At 47.4% G+C, this 20,343-nt stretch overlaps 1 protein-coding gene across 1 annotated transcript in view; it reads left to right on the forward strand.

Annotated features, from left to right (window-relative positions):
* The window catches only part of LOC126295214 (nostrin), a 152,857-nt gene that overhangs the window by 18,082 nt on the left and 114,432 nt on the right, over positions 1–20,343 (forward strand). The gene's annotated exons all lie outside the window — the stretch shown is intronic.

Consider the following 20,343-nt stretch of genomic DNA (forward strand, 5'->3'; position numbering starts at 1 on the left):
GAGAAAGTTGGTGACTGAAATTTCGTAAATAGGTCTCGCCGCGACGAAAAACGTCTTTGCTTTAATGACCTCCATCCCAACTCGCGTATCATATCTGCAACACTCTCTCCCCTATTACGTGATAATACAATCGAGCTGCCGTTTCTTGCACCCTTTCGATGTCCTCCGTCAATCCCACCTAGTAAGGATCCCACACCGCGCAGCAATATTCTAACAGAGGACGAAGGAGTGTAGTGTAAGCTGTCTCTTTAGTGGACTTGTTGCATCTTCTAAGTGTCCTGTCAATGAAACGCAACCTTTGGCTCGCTTTCCCCACAATATTATCTATATCGTCTTTCCAACTGAAGCTGTTCTCACCCCCAGGCACTTAGTTAAATTGACAGCCTTGAAAATTGTACTATTTATCGAGTAATCGAATTCCAACGGAGTTCTTTTGGAACTCATGTGGATCATCTCACACTTTTCGTTATTCAGCGTCAACTGCCACCTGCCACACCGTACAGCAATCTTTTCTAAATCGTTTTGCAACTGATACTGGTCTTGGGATGACCTTACTAGACGGTAAATTACAGCATCATCTGCGAACAACCTAAGAGAACTGCTCAAGTTGTCACCCAAGTCATTTATATACACTAATGGAAGTGGAAAAAAGAACACATTGACACCGGTGTGTCAGACCCACCATACTTGCTCCGGACACTGCGAGAGGGCTGTACAAGCAATGATCACACGCACGGCACAGCGGACACACCAGGAACCGCGGTGTTGGCCGTCGAATGGCGCTAGCTGCGCAGCATTTGTGCACCGCCGCCGTCAGTGTCAGCCAGTTTGCCGTGGCATACGGAGCTCCATCGCAGTCTTTAACACTGGTAGCATGCCGCGACAGCGTGGACGTGAACCGTATGTGCAGTTGACGGACTTTGAGCGAGGGCGTATAGTGGGCATGCGGGAGGCCGGGTGGACGTACCGCCGAATTGCTCAACACGTGGGGCGTGAGGTCTCCACAGTACATCGATGTTGTCGCCAGTGGTCGGCGGAAGGTGCACGTGCCCGTCGACCTGGGACCGGACCGCAGCGACGCACGGATGCACACCGAGACCGTAGGATCCTACGCAGTGCCGTAGGGGACCGCACCGCCACTTCCCAGCAACTTAGGGACACTGTTGCTCCTGGGGTATCGGCGAGGACCATTCGCAACCGTCTCCATGAAGCTGGGCTACGGTCCCGCACACCGTTAGGCCGTCTTCCGCTCACGCCCCAACATCGTGCAGCCCGCCTCCAGTGGTGTCGCGACAGGCGTGAATGGAGGGACGAATGGAGACGTGTCGTCTTCAGCGATGAGAGTCGCTTCTGCCTTGGGGCCAATGATGGTCGTATGCGTGTTTGGCGCCGTGCAGGTGAGCGCCACAATCAGGACTGCATACGACCGAGGCACACAGGGCCAACACCCGGCATCATGGTGTGGGGAGCGATCTCCTACACTGGCCGTACACCTCTGGTGATCGTCGAGGGGACACTGAATAGTGCACGGTACATCCAAACCGTCATCGAACCCATCGTTCTACCATTCCTAGACCGGCAAGGGAACTTGCTGTTCCAACAGGACAATACACGTCCGCATGTATCCCGTGCCACCCAACGTGCTCTAGAAGGTGTAAGTCAACTACCCTGGCCAGCAAGATCTCCGGATCTGTCCGCCATTGAGCGTGTTTGGGACTGGATGAAGCGTCGTCTCACGCGGTCTGCACGTCCAGCACGAACGCTGGTCCATCTGTGGCGCCAGGTGGAAATGGCATGGCAAGGCGTTCCACAGGACTACATCCAGCATCTCTACGATCGTCTCCATGGGAGAATAGCAGCCTGCATTGCTGCGAAAGGTGGATATACACTGTACTAGTGCCGACATTGTGCATGCTCTATTGCCTGTGTCTATGTGCCTGTGGTTCTGTCAGTGTGATCATGTGATGTATCTGACCCCAGGAATGTGTCAATAAAGTTTCCCCTTCCTGGGACAATGAATTCACGGTGTTCTTATTTCAGTTTCCAGGAGTGTAGATCAGGAACAGCAGAGGTCCCAGGACGCTTCCCTGGGGAACACCTGATATCACTTCAGTTTTACTCGACGATTTGCCGTCTGTTACTACGAACTGCAACCTCCGTGACGGGAAATCACGAATCCAGTCGCACAACTGAGGCGATACCCCATACGCCCGCAGCTCTTGCCCTGCTTCCCCCCCCCCCCCCCCCCCCCCCCTCTGTACTGCGATAGGTGTAAGTGTGGGTTGCAGACGCGGCCCGAAACCGGCAGGACTTGGTCAGCTCGCGGACGGCGGGCAGGTGACTCCCGGGTTCGACGCTCGGCTCACAGCTTTCTCCTACCTTCACCCACTAGTGCGGTTTTACTTCGCGAATCAACTTAAGTCGCGCTGACATAAGACGTGAAAGTGGACGTGGCGTTGCACCTGGACGAGGGTGCAACAGGATATTTTGTGTAGCACTGACACTTACCGCCGTTCAAGGGGCGAATGGTTCGTGGCAAGAACGATTTTGGTAAACGTCCGTGCGTGAACTTTACTTCTATGATCTCTTTGCGAGATACACGTAAGTAGAAGCAATATACGGTTTGCAGCTCTAGGAACTAGGACTCTTCATATTTTTATAAATATCGGGACTCTATTAAATCGATATGGTGTGCGTACTGTAAGACCTTCGGTTCGCACACCACCAGATTATTTGACTTGTCGCTCCAAAGAAGTAGGCGAGTGTCAGCAATATGTCCTGTGGTCTTATCGTGGCGTGTTTATCTTCTGCCGTTAGGTCAGACGATAGAAATGCCACTTGCACGCTTAGAGTAGCAGATTGGCGGTGACCAACTTTAAACAGAACTTGATTACAGAATGAGATTTTTCACTCTGCAGCGGAGTGTGCGCTGATATGAAACTTCCTGGCGGATTAAAACTGTGTGCCTGACCGAGGCTCGAACTCGGGACCTTTTGCCTCTCGCGGGCAAGTGCTCTACCATCTGAGCTACCCAAGCACGACTCACGCCCGGTACTCACAGCTTTACTTCTGCCAGTAGAGCACTTGGCCGCAAAAGGCAAAAGGTCCCGTGTTCGAGTCTCAGTCGGGCATACAGTTTTAATCTGCCAGGAAGTTTCAGAACATGATTAATTTTCACACACATTTATTTAAATAATAAAAAGCATAGACATTACGTAACTTGATTCTGGATGCTGTTTACAGTTGACAATCTGAAGTTCCTTTGGTCTTGGTACGTTAATCCTATTCTCACATATCTCTGATACTTGACAAAGTGTCTATTCATTTATCTTCATGGCTATGTACAGCAGTATGGTAATCTTATTGGGCGCAGACTGAAACTTGGCTATAGACTGGTACAGACAAATGTAGACTGGTACAGACAAATGCAAACTGACCAATCGGAGGTCTGTACACTCGTTATAATACCTCGAGCGTTCAGGTATCACTTCGCGAGTGTGATCCGCGAGGAGAAAAGGTTCTGCGTATTAACGCGGGTCGTTGGAAGCAGAATTGGGTCCGTCTCTAAGGCAGCGCCATCTCGTAGTGCGGAGACAGACGAGCGCTGTGCCTGTGCTGTTGTGCTTAGCGGGGCGCGCTGTAGAGGGAATGTTGTGTACGCGGAACTACGTACACAACAATCGATATTTAAAAACGTGTGCCTATCGGCTACCGATATATCGACAAAGTTATGATATATCGATATGGCTCTGAGCACTATGGGCTTAACATCTGAGGTCATCAGTCCCCTAGAACTCAGAACTACTTAAACCTAACTAACCGAAGCTCATCACACACATCCATGCCCGAGGCAGGATTCGCACCTGCGACCGTAGCAATGTATCGATATATTGACTAAAAAAGTATCGACTTACCGACCGAAAAAATATCGTCTGCACATTGTAAATATACTGTCAGTTTTAGAGCAGTATGTTTAACTATTTGATATTTGCGGTAAGTTATGGGACTACCCTAAATCGTGTCAGGCAAGTGCCGGGATGGTTCCTTTGAAATGGCACAGTCGATTTTCTTCCCAATTCTTCCCTAATCCGAGCTTGTGCCCCATCTCTAATGACCTCGCTGTCGACGGAACGTTACATACTAATCTCCTCTTCGTAAATGATATTCATCTGTCATCCACTTTCCTGAACGCCTTTCTGTTGCCCTCCTGTAATACAAAATAAGTATTTAATTATCGCCCGCATCTCGTGGTCGTGCGGTAGCGTTCTCGCTTCCCGCGCCAGGGTTCCCGGGTTCGATTCCCGGCGGGGTCAGGGATTTTCTCTGCCTCGTGATGGCTGGGTGTTGTGTGTTGTCCTTAGGTTAGTTAGGTTTGAGTAGTTCTAAGTTCTAGGGGACTGATGACCATAGATGTTAAGTCCCATAGTGCTGAGAGCCATTTGAACCATTTTGAACCATTTAATTATCAACTTAGGATAAAGACGTATTAGAAAATTCATCACATTATTTCTAAACATTATGTTCGTCTAATAACGTTAAACACATTTTTTGAAACGTAGTATTAGAGGAAGTTTCTGAAACTGTACCGGTAAAATATTGGAATCAAAATGTTCAAATGTGTGTGAAATCTTGTGGGACTTAACTGCTAAGGACGTCAGTCCCTAAGCTTACACACTGCTTAACCTACATTATCCTAAGGACAAACACACACACACGAATGCCTGAGGGAGGACTCGAACCTCCGCCGGGACCAGCCGCACAGTCCATGACTGCAGCGCCTCAAACCGCTCGGCTAATCCCGCGCGGCTATTGGAAACTTAAAGCGGTACATTATAGGCATCGTTGCCAGTTTTTCTTGAACAGTTTACTACAAGCAAACCACAGGCAATACTGACTGAACACTGCCTAAAAACTAAGGCTATTTCGTATATATTCAGTCATAAATAAACATTTCCGTGTTCACATAGTAACGGCGCGCGCACAAAAAGTTACGTAAAGACTATGACAAAATCAATTCTGTCTTCCCTTCCATGTGTTCCTCAACAAGTCCGGAACCGCTTTACTGCAACGGTCGCAGTTTCGAATACTGCTTCGGGCATGGATGTGTGTGATGTCCTTAGCTTAGGTTTAAGTAGTTCTCAGTCTACGGGACTGATGATCTCAGAAGTTAAGTTCCGTAGTGCTTAGAGCCATTTGAACCATTTGTTCCTCAACAAACACATCTCATAGCTGAGAATATGGCTCCAACAAGCACGTACTTGGCGCAGATGTCAACAAATATAGGGTGAACTGATGGTACGAATTTTGTAGCAGTGGTTCAAATTAGGATCCGCTACAGTGTACACTGAAGCGCCAAAGAAACTGGTATAGGAATGCGTATTCAAATACAGAGATATGAAAACAGGCAGAAATACGGCGCTGTGGTCGGCAACGCCTAGACAGGGTGTTACAAAAAGGTACGGCAAAACTTTCAGGAAACATTCCTCACAAACAAATAAAGAAAAGATCTTATGTGGACATGTGTCCGGAAACGCTTAATTTCCATGTTAGAGCTCATTTTACTTTCGTCAGTATGTACTGTACTTCCTCGATTCACCGCCAGTTTGCCCAACTGAAGGAAGGTAATGTTGACTTCGGTGCTTGTGTTGACATGCGACTCATTGCTCTACAGTACTAGCATCGAGCACATCAGTACGTAGCATCAACAGGTTAGTGTTCATCACGAACGTGGTTTTGCAGTCAGTGCAATGTTTACACATGCGGAGTTGACAGATGCCCATTTGACGTACGGATTAGCACGGGGCAATAGCCGTGGCGCGGTACGTTTGTATCGAGACAGACTCCCAGAACGAAGGTGCCCCGACAGGAAGACGTTCGAAGCAACTAATCGGCGTCTTAGGGAGCACGGAACATTCCAGCCTGTGACTCGCGACTGGGGAAGACCTAGAACGACGAGGACACCTGCAATGGACGAGGCAATTCTTCGTTCAGTTGACGATAACCCTAATGTCGGCGTCAGAGAAGTTGCTGCTGTACAAGGTAACGTTGACCACGTCACTGTATGGAGAGTGCTACGGGAGAACCAGTTGTTTCCGTACCGTGTACAGCGTGTGCAGGCACTATCAGCAGCTGATTGGCCTCCACGGGTACACTTCTGCGAATGGTTCATCCGACAATGTGTCAATCCTCATTTCAGTGCAAATGTTCTCTTTACGGATGAGGCTTCATTCCAACGTGATCAAATTGTAAATTTTCACAGTCAAGATGTGTGGGCTGACGAGAATCCGCTCGCAATTGTGCAATCACGTCATCGACACAGATTTTCTGTGAACGTTTGGGCAGGCATTGTCGGTGACGTCTCGATTGGGCCCCATGTTCTTCCACCTACGCCCAATGGAGCACGTTATCGTCATTTCATACGTAATACTCTACCTGTGCTGCTAGAACATGTGCCTTTACAAGTACGACACAGCATGTGGTTCATGCACGATGGAGCTCCTGCACATTTCAGTCGAAGTGTTCGTACGCTTCTCAACAACAGATTCGGTGTCCATCGGATTGGTAGAGGCGGACGAATTCCGTGGCCTCCACGCTCTCCTGACCTCAAACCTCTTGACTTTCCTTTATGGGGGCATTTGAAAGCTCTCGTCTACGCAACCCCGGTACCAAATGTAGAGACTCTTCGTGCTCGTATTGTGGACGGCTGTGATACAATACGCCATTCTCCAGGGCTGCATCAGCGCATCAGGGATTCCGTGCGACGGAGGGTGGATGCACGTATCCTCGATAACGGAGGACATTTTGAACATTTCCTGTAACAAAGTGTTTGAAGTCACGCTGGTACGTTCTGTTGGTGTGTGTTTCCATTCCATGATTAATGTGATTTGAAGAGAAGAAATAAAATGAGCACTAACATGGAAAGTTTCCGGACACATGTCCATATAACATATTTTCTTTGTTTGTGTGTGAGGACTGTTTCCGAAAGTTTGTAACACCCTGTATAAGAAACACGCGATTTTTTAGTTGGGTATCAATTCTTTTTGTGAAGTTAGTGGTGAAATTTAGAAGAGTTTGTACTTACAGTTTTCTGATGTGAGACTCTGCACAAATGGACGATTAGAAAACTGTAAGTAAAAAATTCTTTTAAATTTCGCCACTAATTTCACATAAAGAATTGATACCCAACTAAAAAATCGCGTGTTTCTTATGTATTGCAGTAAAAGTCAACGAAATGAAGCAGACTCACACACACACACTGACAACATCGAAAGAAATGGCCTAATACACACAAAAAACACACCTGATAAGTAAAATAAAGAAAAACCGTGACTGGAGACAGAAGATTTATTTATTTGTAAACAAAGCTATAGAATCGTTGAACACGAGCAGTGCAACCCTTCCGCATATTTCAATGCTGTGCCATCAACAAGTGTCAGTGTGGTCTTGCAGTAGCGTTCTCGCTTCCCCGCGCAAGGGGTCCCGGGTTCGATTCCCAGCTGGTTCAGGGATTTTCTCAGCCTCGTGATCACTGGGTGTTGTGTGTTATTCATCATCATTGACTGGAAAGTCGCCGAAGTGGCGTCAACTTAAGAGGACTTGCAATACGGTGGCCGAACTTCCCCTGCGTGGGGCCTCCCGGCCAACAATGCCATACTGTCATTTCATTTCATCTCAGTATGCGAACCAATGAAAGAAATATTTTCGATATGGGCTTTCGGAGCCGGAGGTCCACTCATGTACCCTTCATGACTGCACTATAGAAAGCAGTAAAACGCGCCTGCGCTCGTCAGCACCGACATTGGACTGTTGATGATTAGAAACATGTTGCCTGGTCGGGCGAGTGTCGTTTCAAACTGTACCGGGCGGATGGACGGGTATGGAGACAACCTCATGAATCCTTTGACCCTGTATGTCAGCAGGGGACTGTTGAAGCTGGTGGAGGCTCTGTAATGGTGTGGGACGTGTACAGTTGGAGTGATATCAGACCCCTGGTACGTCTAGATACGACTCTGATAGGTGACTGTGTGATCCATTCATGTTCATCGTGCATTCTGACGGACTTTGGCAATTCCAACAGGACAATGCGACACCCCACACGTCCAGAATTGCTCCAGTGGTCCCAGGAACACTCTTCTGGGTTTAAACACTTCCGCGGGCCACCAAACACCCCAGACATGACCATTATTGAGCATACCTAGGATGCCTTGCAACGTGTTGTTCATAAGAGATCTTCACCCCTTCGTATTCTTACGGATTTATGGACAGCCCTGCAGGACTCGTGGTGTCTGCTCCCTCCAGCACTACTCCAGACATTAGTTGAGTCCATGCCACGCCGTGTTGCGGCACTTCTGCGTGCTCGCCGGTGCCCTACACGATGTTATGATGTTCCAGTTTCCTTAACTCTTCAGTCTGGGGAACTCTCCCCTACGTACTTAATCCCCGCGTACCATTCAGTGAGGAGGATGTGTTGGAAAATTGTACTAGGAAACGAACATCGCGTGCGCGTACACGCCACAAGCGCTTGCGCAGTGATAATGTGGGTGCAGGTACTGGAAAGAGAACAGACGGAGATTAGCGCCTGTTAACAGCGGGGGCGTGTCCATCTTGGAGAGAAGCCGCCGCTTCCTGCTGCGGTCTAAATGCGTGTCAGGGGCGGCGGAAGCCCGCCGGGTTTCACGTCCGCTGTTTACAAACAGTTTCCTCCTGACCGAGGGCAAGACGCTGCTTGCAGGGCCCGGATAAGCGCCGCTCTTGCTGTCTTACGAGGTGCATTCAAGTTCTAAGGCCTCCGATTTTTTGTTCTCCGGACTGGAAAGAGATAGAAACATGCGCATTGTTTTAAAATGAGGCCGCGTTCGTTGTAAATACGTCCCAGAGATGGCAGCACCGTACGGCAGGTGGAATTTTACCGCCAGCGGCGAGAGTGAGAACTGTTTTACGTACTCAAAATGGCGACGTTTTCCTTACTCGAACAGCGTGCAATCATTCGTTTTCTGAATTTGCGTGTTGTGAAACCAATTGAAATTCCTCGACAGTTGAAGGAGACATGTGGTGATGCAGTTACGGATGTGTCGAAAGTGCGTTCGTGGGTGCGACAGTTTAATGAAGGCAGAACATCGCGTGACAACAAACCGAAACGACCTCAGGCTCGCACAAGCCGGTCTGACGACACGATCGACAAAGTGGGGACTGACTGTCGAACAGATCGCCTCCAGAGTTGGCATTTCTGTGGGTTCTGTGCACACAATCCTGCACGACGACCTGAAAATGCGAAAAGTGTCATCCAGGTGGGAGCCACGAATGCTGTCGGACGACCACACGGCTGCCCGTGTGGCATGTTGCCAAGCAATGTTGACGCGCAACGACAGCACGAATGGGACTTTCTTTTCGTCGGTTGTGACAATGGATGAGACGTGGATCCCATTTTTCAATCCAGAAACAAAGCGCCAGTCAGCTCAATGGAAGCACACAGATTCACCGCCACCAAAAAAATTTCGGGTAACCGCCAGTGCTGAAAAAATGATGGTGTCCATGTTCTGGGACAGCGAGGCCGTAATCCTTACCCATTGCGTTCCAAAGGGCACTACGGTAACAGGTGTTTTGAGGAACAAATTCCTTCCTGAACTGCAACAAAAACGTCCAGAAAGGGCTGCGCGTGTGCTGTTTCACCGAGACAACACACCCGCACATCGAGCTAACGTTACACAACAGTTTCTCCGTGATACCAACTCTGAAGTGATTCCTCGTGCTCCTTACTCACCTGACCTGGCTCCTAGTGACTTTTGGCTTTTTCCAACAATGAAAGACACTCTCCGTGGCCGCACATTCACCAGCCGTGCTGCTATTGCCTCAGCGGTTTTCCAGTGGTCAAAACAGACTCTTAAAGAAGCCTTCGCCGCTGCCATGGAATCATGGCGTCACCGTTGTGAAAAATGTGTACGTCTGCAGGGCGATTACGTCGAGAAGTAACGCCAGTTTCATCGATTTCGTGTGAGTAGTTAATTAGAAAAAAAATCGGAGGTCTCCAGATCTTGAATGCACCTCTTACTAGTGACCTGGCGTACGCAGTGAGCGACAATACATTCCGTGCTGCTCGTGGCTTCCCAACGTGCGGGAGGAAACTTTTTGTTGATAAACACATATACTGTTTTTTTTTGTAATATTTTGCGTCGTTCCTTAGTTACTTGTGGGCAACAGCCTTGCCGCAGAGGATACATCGGTTAAGCGCTGTCGGGCGTGGCCGGCACGTGGATGGGTGACCATCCAGCCGCCATGCACTTTTCGGGGTCCACAGCCTTACGATACCAACTGAGGAGCTACTCGACCGAATAGTAGCGGCTCCGGTCAAAGAAAACCTTCATAACGACCGGGAGAGTGGTGTGCTGACCACATACCCCTGCTATCCGCATCCTCTATGAGGATGACACGGCGGTCGGATGGTCCCGATGGGCCACTTGTGGCCTGAAGACGGAGTCCTTAATTACTTGTGCATTCTTGGAGACGTGGTTCGTCTGTGTAAATAAATGAAAGGCTGTTTACTTTGCGCGATTGGCGTTTCGATTATGAGGCATCTTCAGTGGCTTGTAATACATAAGTTGGTAGTCGCGTTTGTATATCTGAAAGGTGATGTCGGTTCAGATTTCCCACCAGTCACGTAAGGGTTTCGGTAGTTGCGCCACTAGCGGGTTTGCGTTAAATACACGGTGAAACGATCGTGAGCGTTGGTTAGCTTTCACACTGGACGTGATGAGTTGAGAGTCTAGAATGCCTTTAAGGCAAAAAAGACCCAGGTGCAACACCTCACTGAGTTTGAACGAGGTCGTGTCATAGGGCTAGGAGAAGCTGAATGAGCATTCTGCGATATTGCAGAAATACACTACTGGTCATTAAAATTGCTACACCAAGAAGAAATGCAGATGATGAACGGATATTCATTGGACAAATATTAGAACTCAGATGTGATTACATTTTTAACGCAATTTGGGTGTATAGATCCTGATAAATCAGTAACCAGAACAACCACCTCTGGCCGTAATAACGGCCTTGATACGCCTGGGCATTGAGTCAAACATAGCGATCGGATGGCGTGTACAGGTACAGCTGGCCATGCAGCTTCAACACGATACCACAGTTCATCAAGAGTAGTGACTGGCGTATTGTGACCAGCCAGTTGTTCGTCCGCCATTGACCAGACGTTTTCAGTCGGTGAGAAATCTGCAGAATGTGCTGGCCACGGCAGCAGTCGAACATTTTCTGTATTCAGTAAGGACCAAAAACATGCGGTCGTGCATTATCCTGCTGAATTGTACAGGTACAGACAGCTGCCCATGCAGCTTCAACACGATACCACAGTTCATCAAGAGTAGTGACTGGCGTATTGTGACGAGCCAGTTGCTCGGCCACCATTGACCAGACGCTTTCAATAGGTGAGAGATCTGGAGAATGTGCTGTCCAGGGCAGCAGTCGAACATTTTCTATATCCAGAAAGCACCGTAAAGGACCTGCAACATGCGGTCGTTCATTATCCTGCCGAAATGTACGGTTTTGCACGGATCGAATGAAGGGTAGAGCCACGGGTCGTAACAGATTTGAAATGTAACGTCCACTGTTCAAAGTGCGGTCAATGCGAGCAAGAGGTGACCGAGAAGTGAAACCAATGGCACCCCATACCGTCACGCCGGGTGATAAGCCAGTACGGCGATGACGAATACAGGCATCCAATGTGCGTTCACCGCGATGTCGCCAATTACGCTTGCGACCATCGTGATGCTGTAAACAAAACCTGGATTCATCCGAAAAAATGACGTTTTGGCATTCGTGTACTCAGGTTCGTCGTCGAGTACACCAACGCAGGCGCTCCTGTCTGTGATGCAGCGTCAAGGGTAACCGCAGCCACGGTCTCCTAGCTGATAGTCCGTGCTGCTGCAAACGTCGTCGAACTGTTCGTGCAGATGGTTGTTGTCTTGCAAACGTCCCCATCTGTTGACTCAGGGATCGAGACGTGGCTGCACGATCCGTTACAGCTATGAGGATAAGGTGAATGTCATCTCGACTGCTGGTGATACGAGGCCGTCGGGATGCAGCTCGGCGTTCCGTATTACCGTCCTGAACCGAAAGATTCCATATTCTGCTAACAGTCATTGGATCTCGACCAATGAGAGCAGCAATGTCGCGATACGATAAACCGCAATCGCGATGGGCTACAATCCGACCTTTGTCAAAGTCGGAAACGTGATGGTACGCATTTCTCCTCCTTACACGAGGCATCACAACAACGTTTCACCAGGCAACGCCGGTCAACTGCTGTTTGTGTATGAGAAATCCGTTGGAAACTTTCCTCATGTCAGCACGTTGTAGGTGTCGCCACCGGCGCCAACCTTGTGTGAATGCTCTGAAAAGCTACTCATTTGCATATCACAGCATCTTCTTCCCGTCGGTTAAATTTCGCACCTGTGGCTCGTCAGTTTCGTGGTGCAGCAATTTTAGTGGGCAGTATGTACTTCGGTCCGGAGGCGACCGATTCAAATGTTAGAATCGAAAATTATTTTGATACCTCTGACAGTGGAATAGGTTACATATACTCGTACTCTCGTTGCTAAAATTACAAGGTATTTTTTTTAAAATTTGATCGTATGGACAGGGCCCTGCGTCGGACCGACTGTTCACCGGGTTCCGGTCTTTCGATTTGACGCCACTTCGGCGACCTGCAGTCAATGAGGATGAAATTATGATGATGAGGACAGCACAACACCCAGTCCCTGGACGGAGAAAATTCCCCGACCCAGCCGGGAATCGAACCCGGAGCCGAAGGATTGACAATCCGTCACGCTGACCATTTTTTTAAACCTCATTTTGTTCGTTTTCGTTCGTTGCATCTGCTTGTGGCGGATTTCGCAAGACACCCGTTTCAGTTCGTCGTTGATCCACTAACTCAGTTTTTTTTTAATTCTATTTTTTTTATTACTACAGAGGGCAGCTAATCCTCTGACCGAACACGCTGAGTTACCATGCCGGCGACCATTCAGCTACCGGGGGCGGAAAACAGGGTCTTAAATTTCAGAGATGATAGCGTGAACCAAAACCAAAACAAAAAGGTCGAGTAAACATGGGCGTGTTTTAACAGCCATGAGTGGAGTTGTGAAACTACCTTAGGTTTCCGCAGTCTACTGTAATCAAGCATTCAGTGTAGGAGCTTTGGTCACTTAAAGTCGTACCCGCATTGGCTGCACACTGTGTTTGTTCAAATGGCTCTGACCACTATGGGACTTAACTTCTGAGGTCATCAGTCCCCTAGAACTTAGAACTACTTAAACCTAACTAACCTAAGGAGATCGCACACATCCATGCCTGAGGCAGGATTCGAACCTGCGACCGTAGCTGTCGCGCGGTTCCAGACTGTACAATGTGTTTGTCTCATACCTATCGGGCATTACCTCTTAACGATTGTTCTTTCTACACGTGCCATCAGTGTGTTACTAGATTCTTTTAGAAACCGGAAGCGGTGAACTGTCTAGAAACTGAGTGAGAATATACGCACGGCTGGAACCTTAATAGTGGCAACTATTTATTTACAAATAGTACACAATAGATTCGTGTTTCGAAGATATACTGACGGCCGGAGTGACCGAGCGGTTCTAGGCGCTACAGTCTGGAACCGCGCGACCGCTGCGCTTTCAGGTTCGAATCCTGTCTCGGGCATGGATGTGTGTGATCTCCTTAGGTTTAAGTAGTTCGAATGGCTCTGAGCACTATGGGACTTAACTTCTGAGGTCATCAGTCCCCTAGAACCTAGAACTACTTAAACCTAACTAACCTAAGGACATCACACACATCCACGCCCGAGGCTGGATTCGAACCTGCGACCGTAGCGGTCGCTCGGCTGCAGACTGTAGCGTCTAGAACCGCACGGCCACTCTGGCCGGCTATTTAAGTAGTTTCAGGTGACTGATGACCTCAGAAGTTAAGTCTCATAGTGCTCAGAGCCATTTGGCTCATTTGTCAAAGTTTTACTCATCTTCAAATTAGTCACCAGCATTGTGTATAACCCGTTGCCAGCGATTCTGGAAGTCGTAGGATACTCTCAGCAGTGCCAATTGTGTTGGCAGTTCGAGCGCCGTGGTCTGTTGCCCGACGAATTTGTAGCAGTTCTGAAGCGAATGCCATGAAGTGTTTCCTTCACTTTAGAAATCGAGTTGAACTCACGAGGGCTCAAGTCAGGGGAATGCAGTAGGTGGTATAGCACTTAGCAGCCCCATCAGTCAAACAGATCAGTAACAGCTTGCACTGTACGTGCTTGGGCATTGCCCTTCAAAATGGTGGTCAGGTCCTGCAGAAAGTGTCGTCACTTCTGTCTCTATGCTGTTCATTTTTTGAACACAGCCTACGACCAGCTTGCATCAAAGTACTTGCTTTGGTTACATGCAAGAGCAGAATTTACGCGATTACCTATTTATATTTCGTAAATATATACGTAGAATACGCGATGGACTAACACTGAACGAATTATGTGCAAGACAAACAACCATAACAAAAAACAAAAGAGGAGCCAAGTCGTCAGCTCACTTTTCCTTTCTTGCACATTCATTCATGGTTCCTTACCTCCCAATGTCCGCCCCCAGTAGCTGAGTGGTCAGTGCGACTCAAAGCCAATCCTAATACCCCGGTTTCGATTCCCGGCTGGGTCGATCTCCGCTCAAGGACTGAGTGTTGTGTTGTCCTAATCATCGTCATTTCATCCCCATCGACGCGCAAGTCGCCCAAGTGGCGTCAAATCGGAAGACTTGCACCCGGCGAACGGTCTACACGAAGGGAGGCCCTAGTCATACGACATTTACCTCCCAATGGCACCAGTAACATTGGTAATCCTACCATTTACTAAGTCATTTCTATAGTTTATATGCTATCGAACCGTAGTTTTCGTAGAGGGCAACTCTAGCTATGAGCACTCGTTCATCTGCGCTATTGTGTAACATCTACTCGGAGCCTTTCGCTTTCCGTATTTTGAAAGGTGGTGATATTTACAAATAGAGGGAAAAAATTGCATAGTAAACATGGGTTGTACAATGTGAACTTTAAGAGGTACGAACACTTTCTCGGTGGGGGAGATATGTTTCGCAAGAGCTTTCACTTGTAACGTACGGCTCGGACGTTTCCGGATCAAGGTCCCTTATCTCAGATTGATACGAGTACATCTTCCCTGAAATTTCTTAACACCATCACGGCTCAAATGGTTCAAATGTCTCTAAGGACCATGGGACTTAACAGCTGAGACTACTTAAACCTAACTAACCTAAGGACACCACACACATCCATGCCCGCGACAGGACTCGAACCTGCGACCGTAGCATCAGCGCGGTTCCGGACTGAAGCGCCTAGAACAGCTCGGCCACAGCGGCCGGACACCATCACGGAACCACCCTGTGTATTCCTTGTGGCAGCAACATTGAATTCCCGTCGGGCTAATCCATCGCTCAGCATCTCATGTCAACAACAGCAACAAAAGTTGACAAGCGCCGATGTGGAGAGCACGCAAGCTTCTTTTGATGGTTGGCTAAACTACCGGATCACAAGCAAATGCGAATCGAACAAGACGGAATGCTCTTTGCTGACGCGCACCTATATACTAGAGAGAAGTCTCGTTCGCTTGCCTTCGCTTCGGTATAAAGTGGGCTGTAATTACGTTCTGGTTTAACTGCCAGTACAAGCGGCGTTTCGACCGTATTTGCAATCATCATCTTCAGGGTGAGAGCTTGGTCATATTTTCACTTGTGCCGAGACGTCCTCCGCTCGCTCGTGGAACCTTTTGCCCACTGGAAGGCGGAGAGAAAGCAGCGAGCATCCGTTTCCTGGAGAGGATGTGGTCCACGGAGAGGCTTGGACCATGGAAAGTGAGTGAAGCGCTAACAAAGGCGGCGAGAGTGTCAAGACTTTAGGAGGCGTGGGAGGCCGGACCTAACGAGGTGGCCTGGGATTCAGGGTACAGACAGCGAGATTAGGAGGTCTTACTCCCAGCCGGCTGGCACAGGTGCAGGCAGTAGCTTCGCACAGAGAAATCTTGACCCACTCAGTATGATATTCATTGATCTCAAATGTCCTCTTGTATTACGACTGTGCTGGACCGAGGGCCTGTACCTTTAACTATTCAACCACAACCAGCACTCACAGTACTTCCGCCGTTAACTCTCCTATTGAAACTTCCTGGCAGATTAAAACTGTGCGCCGGACCGAGATTCGAACTCGGGACCTTTGACTTTCGCGGGCAAATGCTCTACCATCTGAGCTACCGAAGCACGACTCACGCCCGGTACTCACAGCTTTACTTCTGCCAGTACCTCGTCTCCTACCTTCCAAACTTTATAGAAGCTCTCCTGCGAACCTGTGGCTAAGCCATTTCTCCGCAATATTATTTCTTTCAGGAGTGCTAAATCTGCAAGGTTCGCAGGAGAGCGTCTGTAAAGTTTGGAAGGTAGGAGACGAGGTACTGGCAGAAGTAAAGCTGTGACGGGGCGTGAGTCGTGCTTGGATAGATCAGATGGTAGAGCACACGTCCGCGAAAGGCAAAGGTCCCGCGTTCGAGACTCGGTCTGCCACAGAGTTATAATCTGTCAGGAAGTTTCGTATCAGCGCACACTCCGCTGCAGAGTGAAAAATCTCATTCTGGGAACTCTCCTATTGCCTACCAGACCTCACAGTCGCACATCGGAGTAATGCGCAAGTGTAATGCAGCTTCCTGCCTAAACACACTGTGCTAACAAATATTGGTGACCAGTGACTAAAGCAGTAGAAATCATTTCGTACATTAGTTTTACTCTTCATCTCAGAGTAACGCTTGGAACCCACGTCCTTAATTATCTGCTTGATCGATTCCAATCTGCCAGCCAGTATGGCCGAGCGGTTCTAGGCGCTTCAGTCTGGAACCGCGCGACCACTACGGTCGCAGATTTGAATCCTGCCTCGGGCATGGATGTGTGTGATGTCCTTAGCTTAGTTAGTTTTAAGTAGTTCCAAGCTGTAGGGGACAGATGAACTCAGAAGTTAAGTCCCACAGTGCTCAGAGCCATTTGAAACATTTGATTTCAATCTCTGTCTTCCTCTATAGTTTTTGCCGTCTACAGCTAACTCTAGTACCGTGGAAGTCAATCTCTGGTGTCTTTAACAGATATCCTATCACCCTGTCCCTTCTACGTGTCAGTGTTTTCAACATATTCCTTTCCTCTGCGGTTCTCAAAAAATGGCTCAAATGGCTCTGAACACTATGGGACTTAACTTCTGAAGTCATCAGTCCCCTAGAACTTAGAACTATTTGTTGTTGTTGTTGTGGTCTTCAGTCCTGAGACTGGTTTGATGCAGCTCTCCATGCTACTCTATCCTGTGCAAGCTTCTTCATCTCCCAGTGCCTACTGCAACCTACTTCCTTCTGAATCTGCTTAGTGTATTCATCCCTTGGTCTCCCTCAACGATTTTTACCCTCCACGCTGCCCTCCAATGCTAAATTTGTGATCCCTTGATGCCTCAGAACATGTCCTACCAACCGATCCCTTCTTCTAGTCAAGTTGTGCCACAAACTCCTCTTCTCCCCAATTCTATTCAATACCTCCTCATTAGTTACGTGAACTACCCATCTAATCTTCAGCATTCTTCTGTAGCACCACATTTCGAAAGCTTCTATTCTCTTCTCGTCCAAACTAGTAATCGTCCATGTTTCACTTCCATACATGGCTACACTCCACACAAATACTTTCAGAAACGACTTCCTGAGACTTAAATCAGTGCTTGATGTTAACAAATTTCTCTTCTTCAAAACGCTTTAATTGCCATTGCCAGTCTACATTTTATATCCTCTCTACCTCGACCATCATCAGTTATTTTGTTCCCCAAATAGCAAAACTCCTTTGCTACTTTAAGTGTCTCATTTCCTAATCTAATTCCCTCAGCATCTCCCGACTTAATTCGACTACATCCCATCATCCTCGTTTTGCTTTTGTTGATCTTCATCTTATATCCTCCTTTCAAGACACTGTCCATTCCGTTAAACTGCTCTTCCAAGTCCTTTGCTGTCTCTGACAGAATCACAATGTCATCTTCTCCTTGGATTTTAATACGTACTCCAAACTTTTCTTTTATTTCCTACACTGCTTGCTCAATATACAGGTTGAATAACATCGGGGAGAGGCTACAACCCTGTCTCACTCCTTTCCCAACCACTGCTTCCCTTCCATGCCCCTCTACTCTTATAACTGCCATCTGGTTTCTGTACAAATTGTAAATAGCCTTTCGCTCCCTGTATTTTACCCCTGCCACCTTTAGAATTTGAAAGAGAATATTCCAATCAACATTGTCAAAAGCTTTCTCTAAGTCTACAAATGCTAGAAACGTAGGTTTGCCTTTCCTTAATCTATTTTCTAAGATAAGTCGTAGGGTCAGTGTTGCCTCACGTTTTCCAATATTTTTGCGGAATCCAAACTGCTCTTCACCGAGGTCGGCTTCTACCTGTTTCTCCATTCGTCTGTAAAGAATTCGCGTTAGTATTTTGCAGATGTGACTTATTAAACTGATTTTTCGGTAATTTTCACCTGTCAATACCTGCTTTCTTTGGGATTGGAATTACTATATTCTTCTTGATGTCTGAGGGTATTTCGCCTGTCTCATACATCTTGCTCACGAGATGGTAGAGTTTTGTCAGGACTGGCCGTCATTAGTTCCAATGGAATGTTGTCTACTCCGGGTGCCTTGTTTCGACTCAGGTCTTTCAGTGCTCTGTCAAACTCTTCATGCAGTATCGTATCTCCCATTTCGTCTTCATCTACATCCTCTTCCATTTCCATAAAATTGTCCTCAAGTACATCGCCCTTGTATAAACCTTCTATATACTCCTTCGACCTTTCTGCTTTCCCCTCTTTGCTTAGAACTGGGTTTCCATCTGAACTCTTGATATTCATACAAGTGGCTCTCTTTTCTCCAAAGGTCTCTTTAATTTTCCTGTAGGCTGTATCTATCTTAGACCTAGTGAGAGAAGCCTCTACATCCTACTTAAACCTAACTTAAGGACGTCACACACATCCACTCCCGAGCAGGATTCGAACCTGTGACGGTAGCAGCAGCGCGGCTCCGGACTAAAGCGCCTAGAACCGCTCTTCCACAGCGGCCGGCTCTGCGCAGAACCTTCTCATTCCTTATCTTACCAGTCCACCTAATTTTCAACACTCGTCTGTAGCACCACATCTCAAATGCTTCATTTCTCTTCTGTTCTTGATTTCCCGCAGTCCATGTTTCACTCCCATACAATGCTGTGGTCCAAACGTATATTCTCAGAAATTTCTTCCTCAAATTAAGACCTATCTTTGGTACTAATAGACCTCTCTTGGCCACGAATGGTCTTTTTTCCAGAGCTATTCCGCTTTTGATGCCCTCCTTGCTTCATTCGTCATTGGTTATTTTGCTGCCTAGGTTGCAGAATTCCTTAACTTCACCTACTTCGTGACCATCAATCCTGACGTTAAGTTTCACCCTGTTCTCATTTCTACTAATTCTCATTATTTTCGTCTTTCTTCGATTTACTTTCAATCCATAGTCCGTTCTCATTAGACTGTCCATTCCATTCAGCAGATAATGTAATCTTCTTCACTTTCACTCAAAGTAGGAATATCATCAGCGAATCTTATCATTGATAGCCTTTCACGTCGAATTTTCATCCCAAGACAATCAAGAGAGAAAAATCGAAGAACTGTTAATTTATAATTATATCAGTCGAGAAAAACTTTGTCATTTGGTATCGGACGTGGAACATGAAATAAAGACAACCCGTAGTCGCGTTCGGACTGACTGGGTCGCAATGGTAAAAACCAGACATTAGGCTAGAAATGACTTTACTGCTCATATGACGTTTCTCGGAATTTCTCCATCCTCAGAAAACCAAATTGATCGTGATCTAACTATTTTAATTTCCATTTACCTGCAATTTTTTTTTATTTCCAACAACTTGGATGCCTGATTCGTTAAGCTAACTGTGCCGTAATTCCGTATGAGCTCCAATTTTTCTGAGAGTCCGACCGTGGTCATTTAGCGAGAGATTTGTAGGAGGGAGTAATATGTTTTGCGTAGGCACCTTATGGGCTTCCAACGTATCGTTGTCTACATATCCTTTCCGTTCCATTGCTCAAGTAAACTTGCGTTGAATATTTTCAAAATTTCTCGCCCCTGTCAGCAACTGTATAAATATTAATTTCAGTAACCAACAGCCTTAGTTGCACCGTTTAGTTAGAATTCACCTATGTTTCAGTCGGGATAGCGCAACCTTTCTCAGAATAACCGTAGGTATCGTTTGTCCATAGTGGACATCGCCAA

The sequence above is a fragment of the Schistocerca gregaria genome, chromosome 11, assembly GCF_023897955.1.
Source record: "Schistocerca gregaria isolate iqSchGreg1 chromosome 11, iqSchGreg1.2, whole genome shotgun sequence".
NCBI lineage: Eukaryota > Metazoa > Arthropoda > Insecta > Orthoptera > Acrididae > Schistocerca > Schistocerca gregaria.